This window comes from Phocoena phocoena, chromosome 1 (assembly GCF_963924675.1).
Source record: "Phocoena phocoena chromosome 1, mPhoPho1.1, whole genome shotgun sequence".
NCBI classification, from domain to species: Eukaryota; Metazoa; Chordata; class Mammalia; order Artiodactyla; family Phocoenidae; genus Phocoena; species Phocoena phocoena.
Window position 1 is genome coordinate 22,361,729 of NC_089219.1, and position 8,139 is coordinate 22,369,867.

At 41.2% G+C, this 8,139-nt stretch overlaps 1 non-coding gene across 1 annotated transcript; it reads left to right on the top strand.

Annotated features, from left to right (window-relative positions):
• Positions 1–2,987: 2,987 nt before the first annotated feature.
• Positions 2,988–3,121, top strand: LOC136141013 (U11 spliceosomal RNA). Its single transcript, XR_010657695.1, has one exon. It is a non-coding gene; the product is annotated as a U11 spliceosomal RNA (small nuclear RNA).
• Positions 3,122–8,139: the final 5,018 nt, after the last annotated feature.

The following is an 8,139-nucleotide window of genomic DNA, read 5'->3' on the forward strand; positions in this document are numbered from 1 at the left end:
CAGTGGTTAAGACTCCGCGCTTCCACTGCAGGGGGCGCGGGTTCAATCCCTGGTCGGGGAATTAAGATCCTGCATGCCGCGCGGCGCAGTCAGTAAATAAATAAATAAATGAAACTTGTGAGAGATTAAGCAAGTTCTAACTAATAAGTGCAAACTCTCAACTTGAACTCAGAATTCTCACTCTGACCATTAAACTGATGCTTTCGCTTGACTGTCAATGGTGAGAACTGCTGTTTACTAACTGTGCTAGATGCTAGGGTTGTAAAGAAGACCCGATTCCAGCCTGAGTCCCTTCTGGAGCCCGGGTCCTCACAGTAAGATGGACAAGAACCCAAGAACCCACAGACATAAAGGAATGTACAAAAGGCTGGGACAGCAAAGAGTGAGCAGCAGTATCAGCAGGAAAAGCTGCCTCCTACCTGGATTGGTGTAGCAACTTGCTCTCCCTGTCTTTATATCTTGCCATCCTCATCCCACCAAATTCCCAATCCACTCTTAACCCTGCCACAGATCCAAATTCACAGATTCCAGGCCCCTTCACCACTAAGTTCTAAGTTATCTTCCTAGTCTTATTTCTCTGCCACTGCTCTCTTCATTATCCTAAGGGTCTGGCATACCATTTTTGTTTTTGCACTCCATCTTTTTAAGACCCAGTTTACTTTTTTTGCTTTTATTTTTTATACAATTTTTAAAAGTTACACTCCATTTACAGTTATTACAAAATATTGGCTATGTATTTCCCATGTTGTACAATACATCCTTGTAGACTATCTCTTACACCCAACAGTTTGTATGTCCCACTTCCCCACCCCTAAATTGCCCCTCCCCCCTCCCCACTGGTAACCACTAGTTCTCTAAATCTGTGAATCTGCTTTTTCATTATATTCACTAGTTTGTTGTATTTTTTAGATTCCCCATATAAGTGACATCATACAGTATTTGTCTTTGTCTGACTTATTTCACTTAGCATAATGCCCTCCAAGTTCATTCATGTTGCTGCAAAAGGCAAAATTTCATTCTTTTATACATAAATATATATTTCTTTTTTATCCATTCATCTGTTGATGGACACTTAAGTTGCTTCCATATGTTGGCAATTGTAAATAATGCTGCTATGAACATTGTGGCGCATGTATATTTTCACATTATTCTTGTTTTTTTCAGATGTATACCAAGGGATGGAATTGCTGGGTCATATGATAGTTCTGTTTTTAGTTTTTTGAGAAACCTCCATAGCGTTTGCCACAGTGCATCACTACAGGTGGGAGGCAAGATAAACACAAAACTGTTAGTAGTAGTTTGGGAAAAGCATTCTCACATTTCTGTACTGTATCAATTTCTTTACAATTAGCACAAAGTTTTTATATTAAAAGTGAAGTATACATGAATGATTCCATTTTTATGCCTTTCTGGAAAACGCAAAACTACAGGGCCAGAAAAGAGGTTGCCAGGATTGGGAATGGGGGGAGGAGTTGACTAGAAAAGGGGACAAAGGAACTTTTTGGGGTGATAGAAATGTTTTGATTGATTGTGGTAACAGATACATGTCTGTTCAAGTTTGTTAAAACTCACAGAACTGTATGATAAAAAAATGTGAACTTATGGGCTTCCCTGGTGGTTCAGTGGTTAAGAATCCGCCTGCCAATGCAGGGGACACAGGTTCCAGCCCTGGTCTGGGAAGATCCCACATGCCGCGGAGCAGCTAAGCCCATGCGCCACAACTACTGAGCCTGCACTCTAGAGCCCGTGAGCCACAACTACTGAGCCCACGTGCCACAACTACTGAAGCCCACGCGCCTGGAGCCCGTGCTCCTCAAGAAGAGAAGCCACCGCAATGAGAAGTCTGCGCACCGCAAGGAAGAGTAGCCCCTGCTCACTGCAACTGGAGAAACCCCGCGTGCAGCAATGAAGACTCAACGCAGCCCCCCCCAAAAAAAGGTGAATTTACTGTATATAAATTATACCTCAAGAAACCTGACTTTAAGAAATGAAATAGAGAAAATATAGAAAGCACGGACTATATTTTTAAAATAATTTTAATTGCACAAGTAATAAAATGCACAATAATAAAATAATCTGTGCTTTTTAAAAATGAGAACATTACAGGTAAGTCTAGTTTTGTGTGTCTCTGCCCTCATCCAGATTCCCTCTCTCCCTCCTTTCCAGAGGTAATTGATATGTGTTAATAATAGAAACATGTAGCCATTGAAAATAAAGCACTGGGTTTTGTGTGCACACGTATGCTCTTTATTACGGTATCATACGGTACCGTATTCAACACCGTCTTCATTCAATTTTTTTATACCTGTTGATAAAGCTCAGTATTACTTTGTTTCCGTTAATGGTGTCATGCTGTAACTTATTCTGCAACTTTTATCTGTCAATTTTTTTGATGTCTAATTCACTCTTTAGAAGTACAGCAGATGGCATTCCACTTTATGAACCCACCACATTCTGCTCTTTCATTGTTGTGTAGGTGAAGATTAATTAGCTCCCAGTTTTTTGCTCTTACAGGGATCCGGTGCCTCCAGTGCTCACGTGCTGGGGCAGCTTCAGGGTGGACGGCTAGGAGTGGCACAAGTTTGTGCATTTTCAATTTTAACAGGATGGGATTTGTGCCTTCCCCAGATAGGCACCCACAGCTGCGGGGAAGTAGGTCTCGCAGAGCCCCAGACCAGCTTTAAGTCGTCACGGTTCCCTCCCACAAACCCCTCCTCCCCGCCCCTCCCTCTGCACCCGCCGGCATCTTCCCAGCAAGCACTGCGCATATTTGCATATAACTAAAATCTTAGCTTTTACTTTTAAATAAAAATCCAAAAATAAACGACAGAATCTCTTTATGAAGCCTTCTCTCCGTCTCAGAAGTTCCTGCGGTTACACCCTCAACTTCGGGAACTCTGAGTAGAAAATTGCATCGACTTTGTTTTCACCTTTATCATAAAAGGCATTTGCCGACACTGCCACCCTGCTGTTATCGCTAGTGTGCTAAAAAGGGCTTCTGTCGTGAGTGACACACGTGGGGCAGCTCGTTTGTTCTTCGTGCGGAATCGACATCAAGAGATTTCGGAAGCATAATTTTTTGAAAACTGGGCAGCTAGTGATCGTTGGTCCTGGCGCCCCTCTTTTCCGGTTTAAAAATACAGAGTGCTCGCTTTGCGTTAGTTAAAATGATATTAATGTTTTGTACAAGCAAATGAGTTATCGTTTTTTTTCAGGCGACCCGAGTTCGAACCCTGGTCCGAGAAAATCCCATATGTCATGGAATAGGAGTCCCGTGCGCCGCGATTGGTGAGCCCACGTGCCGAAACTGTTGAAACCCATGCATCTAGAGCCTGTGTTCTGCAACAGCTAAAACTAGCACAGCGTCAAGTCCGCGCACCGCAAGAAAAAGTAGTCGTGGTTTTTCACAGCAGCGCAAGCCCGAGCGCAGCAACGGAGACCCCAAGCAGCTAAAAATAAATAAATTGTAAAAAATATATATATGTATCTCGTGATAAATTCCTTTTACAGTGTACGATGTTTAGTTTCCAGAAATCTAGGGGAGGTGTCGGGGTTGTGAATTGTTTGTGAAGACTACTTTCACAAGCAATTGATTTTTTTTTTCTAAATAGCAGAAGCAGGTACTTTTCTCCTTTCACAAGTTAGGAACGTAAGCAACAAAAATGATATATTTGTCCGTGAGTTCACTGCTGTAAGCCGAGAAAAAGACTTTCTGTACCCTTTGCAGTTGTCTGCAAAAGCAATGGAATTATCATGCAAAACGTATTTTGTAAAAATTTCTCCCGTTGAGAAATTGGGATTGACATGTATGCATAAACAGTAGTATGTATGGAACAGGTAACTAATAAGAACCTGCTGTACAAAAAAAAAAATCCCCTCCTTTTTTTTTACCAGATGTACGTATCGCTTTGTAAAGCTGTGTTGATGTTCATATAGCTTTTGTCGTTTAAAAACGTAGAGGCAATACCTTAAAACACCAGTGAAGCAGCGCTTTCTTACTGCTGATAGCAACAACCTTTCTGGAGAGCAGTTGGGCAAGAGACATAAAAATCTAAAACCTTCAAAAAAATTCGTGTCTCAAGACTACGTTCTCACATGAGATTTAGGGAATTCCCCCACAGTTCAAGGGTTACGACGGTTCGCTGCCACTGCAGCTGGCGCAGGTTAGATTCCCTGGCCGGGAAACTAAGATTCTGCCGCCCAATGGGGACGAAAAGAAAAGAGAAAGATTTAGCTACAAGGATTCATTAATTCTAACAAATGTATCGTGTACTCATATGTAGTGGTCCCTCCATATCCGTGCAGGATGGGAAAGGTGGTTCCAGGATCTGCCGTTGGATACCAAAATCCGTACATATACAAGCGGCCTACGGACTTCCCTCATGGCGCAGTGGTTAAGAATTCGCCTGCCACTGCTGAGTACACGGATTCAAGCCCTGGGCCAGGAAGATCCTATATTGCCGCAGAGCAAGTAAGCCCGTGTGCTACAACTACTGAGCCTGCACGCCCAGCCTGTACTCAGCAACAAGAGAAGCCACCGCAATGAGAATCCTGCACGCCACAACAAAGTAGCCACTGAGTGGCCACAGAGTAGCCACTGCTCTCTGCAACTAGAGAAAAGCCCGCACACAGTAAGAAAGACCCAATGCAGCCAAAAGCAAAACAAAACAAAAAACGGCCTAGTGTTTGCATGTAACCTATGCACATCCTCCAGTTATATTTTAAATCATCTCTAGATTACTTATAATACCTAATACAATGTAAATGCTATGTAAAATAGTTGCAGGGAGGTGGCAGATTCAAGTTTTGCTTTTTGGAATTTTGGAACTTTCTGGATTTTTTAAAAATCCATGGTTGGTTGAATCTGTGGATGCAAAACCTGGGGATACAGAGGGCTGGCTGTATTATTTTGCTCACTTAACAAATGAGAAAACAGAAGCTCTGAGAGGCCCAGATCACAGAGCTAGAAAGTAGCAGTCAAGAGGTGAGCTCAGGTCTTCTGAGAGGAATCCTTTGCTCTCATGGCACAGAATACCCAAGGAGGATGTCAACTAGAGTGGAATCTGTTAGAGAAGGAAAATTTATTAGGAAAGTGAAGCTTTTTTCATTTTACTTATCCGTATTTTCCAGTTTTCTAAGAAAATATGGAATACACGAAAAGATTAGAGAAATAATGAGGACACATAGTCACTGGAATACAAATGATGAAAAACAAAATCAGACTCACAAAGAAGCCAGTCACAGAAGACTGTGATATATATATAATCATATATTATATGATTCCTTTTACACAAGATGTTCACAAGAGGCAAATCTATAGAGACAGAAAGTAGGTTAGAGATTGCCTGAGACTGGAGTTGAGAGCAGGGACTGACTACAAATGGGCATGAGGGATCTTTTTGGGGTGAAGGAAATGTTCTAAAAGTAAATTATGTTGCACAACTTTATAAATTTACTAAAATCATTGAATTGTACACTTAAAATGGGTAAGTTTTATGATATGTAAATTATATTTTAATAAACTTGTAAAAAAAATCAAGGGCTAAAAGGAGAAAAGTTCACTCAGCTAGGAGCCTGAGAATATATAATCAGTTTATGGAATAAGTTCCCTACTTTAGAAACTTAAAAAAAAAAAATTATTTATTTTTGGCTGCGTTTGGTCTTCGTTGCTGCACGCGGGCTTTCTCTAGTTGCGGCGAGCAGGGGCTACTCTTCCTTGCGGTGATCGGGCTTATTGTGGTGACTTCTCGTTGTGGAGCATGGACTCTAGGGTGTGCGAACTTCAGTAGTTGTGGTACATGGGCTCAGTAGTTGTGGCGCATGGGCTTAGTTGCTCCGTGGCATGTGGGATCTTCCCAGACCAGGGCTCGAACCAGTGTCCCCGGCGCTGGCAGGCGGATTCTTAACCACTGCACCATGAGGGAAGTCCCTAAGAAATTGGACTTAAGTAGATTTCTTGTATTTTGAGCTTCTGTGTGTTAGCTGAAAACTTTTCACTCACTCATTAAAACCCTTTAATGACACCTAACTAGCTTGGGTTAACATCCTGTAAATTTTGAGTGACCCACCACCTTCTTTGTTCTCAGGGCTCAAGCCACACTGGTCTTCTTTCGGTTTCTCTGAAGCCACTACTCTCCTCAACTTAGGACCTCCAGAAATTTCTCTCCTCCACCTGGAAATACTCTTTCTCAACGGCCTGTCTTCCTCTCCCCTTCTCCCAAAGTGGCTAACTCCTCCTCATTCTTCATATGTCAGTTCAAATGTCACTTCCTCAGAGAGGGCTTCCTTGATCCTTCCAACCCTCACTAGGTTAGCTCCCCTACACTCTATTACACTCTTTCATAGCACCAGATACTTCTCTGCAGAACATTATCATGATTGTTATTAATGTATTAGTTGCAAAATTAATTGTTCAGTATCTATATTCCCCAGCCAGATGTCACGTATGTGAGGGCAGGGAACTTATTTATGTCTTATAGACCACTTGTGTCCATGGTTTCTGGTGTAGTACCTGGCACATAATAGACATTCAATACATATTTGTAGAGCATTTCACAATCCATGAAGTTCTTGTGTATATACAATTACATTGGCCACTATTTACTAAGCACCTACTATGTCCTAGGATATAGGAGTAAACAAGATAGCGTGTTTCTGTCCATTCTAGAGAGTTGACTGTATTCTCCTATGTAGGACAAAACAGTCTTCTCATTTTACAGGTAATGAAGATTACACCACTTGCAAGAAAGTAGCAGACCCTTCTGAAATTAAAATAGAATTACTTCAAATAATGTCAGAGACTCCCAACTGGATGGGTTTACTGCAGGCGGGTGGGGGAAGGGGAGGTGGTTCAGGGAGATGGATTTTGAGAGGCTAGGAAGCTTTGGTATTTTGAAGGATGGAGGGGAAGAGGGTGTCAGTTTGTCAGAAGAGAAGAGGAAGTTTCCATCCTTCAGATGGGCAGATGCCAGCATGGCTCCTCTCTTGAAACCAACCAAATCTGGTTCCTGAGATCCCCTATCTCGGATGTTGGGATCAGTGACCACTGATAAGAAATGAAGGTCACACAAAAATTGTAGTCTATACACTAACTGAAAAGGAAATTAAGAAAATAATTCCATTTACAATAATATCAAAAAGAATAAAATACTTAGGAATAAATTTAACCAAGGAGGTGAAATGTAGCCAAGGAGGAGTGTAACTTGTACATTAAAACTACAAAACATTGCTGAAAGAAATTAAAGAAGGCAGAAACAAATGGAAAGACATTCCATGTTCACAGGTTGAAAGACTTAATCTTGTTAAGATGTCAGGACTAGCCAAAACAAACTGTGGATTCAATGCAATCCCTATAAAAATCCCAGTGACATTTTTTACAGAAATATTTAGAAAAACCCATCCTAAAATTCATTTGGATTCTCAAGGGACCCTGAATACCCAAAACACTCTTGAAAAAGAACAAAGTTGGAGGACTAAACTTCCCGATTTCAAAACTTACCACAAAGCAAACTAAGTAAAAATGTTGTGGTATTGGTATAAAAACAGACATATAGACCAATGGAATACAATAGAGAGTCCAGAAATAAATTGTAACATCAAATGATTTTTGATAAAAGTACCAAGACCATTCAATGGAGAAAGGACAGTTTTTTCAGCAAATACTGTTGGGAAAACTGGATATCCACATGCAAAAGAATGAAGCTGAAATTTTACCTTAAACCACATACAAAAAATAACTCAGATCAAAGATCTAAACTTAAGAGCTAAAACTATAAGGTGCTTAGAAGAAAACAGGAGAAAAGTTTTATGACATTGCATTTCATAATGATTTCTTAAATATGACACCAAAAGCACAGTCAACAAAAGAAAACATAAGTAGATTGGACTTCATCAGAACTTACAACTTTTGTGTATCAATAACCACTAACAATAACCACTACAGAATGGGAGAAATTATTTTCTCTGTCCCAGACCAACTTTTCCCTCTTCTATGGTGTCACCTCCTGCCCATGCCAGAGGATGAAACTCTAGGGCTGTCAGGACCAGGCCTTGAGTGGAATCTGCAGCAGGCCTGCTGTGGTGGGACCAGCTGAAGAATTCATGCCTGAGCTGGAGGAGCAGTGGGCTCCCCTACCAGCC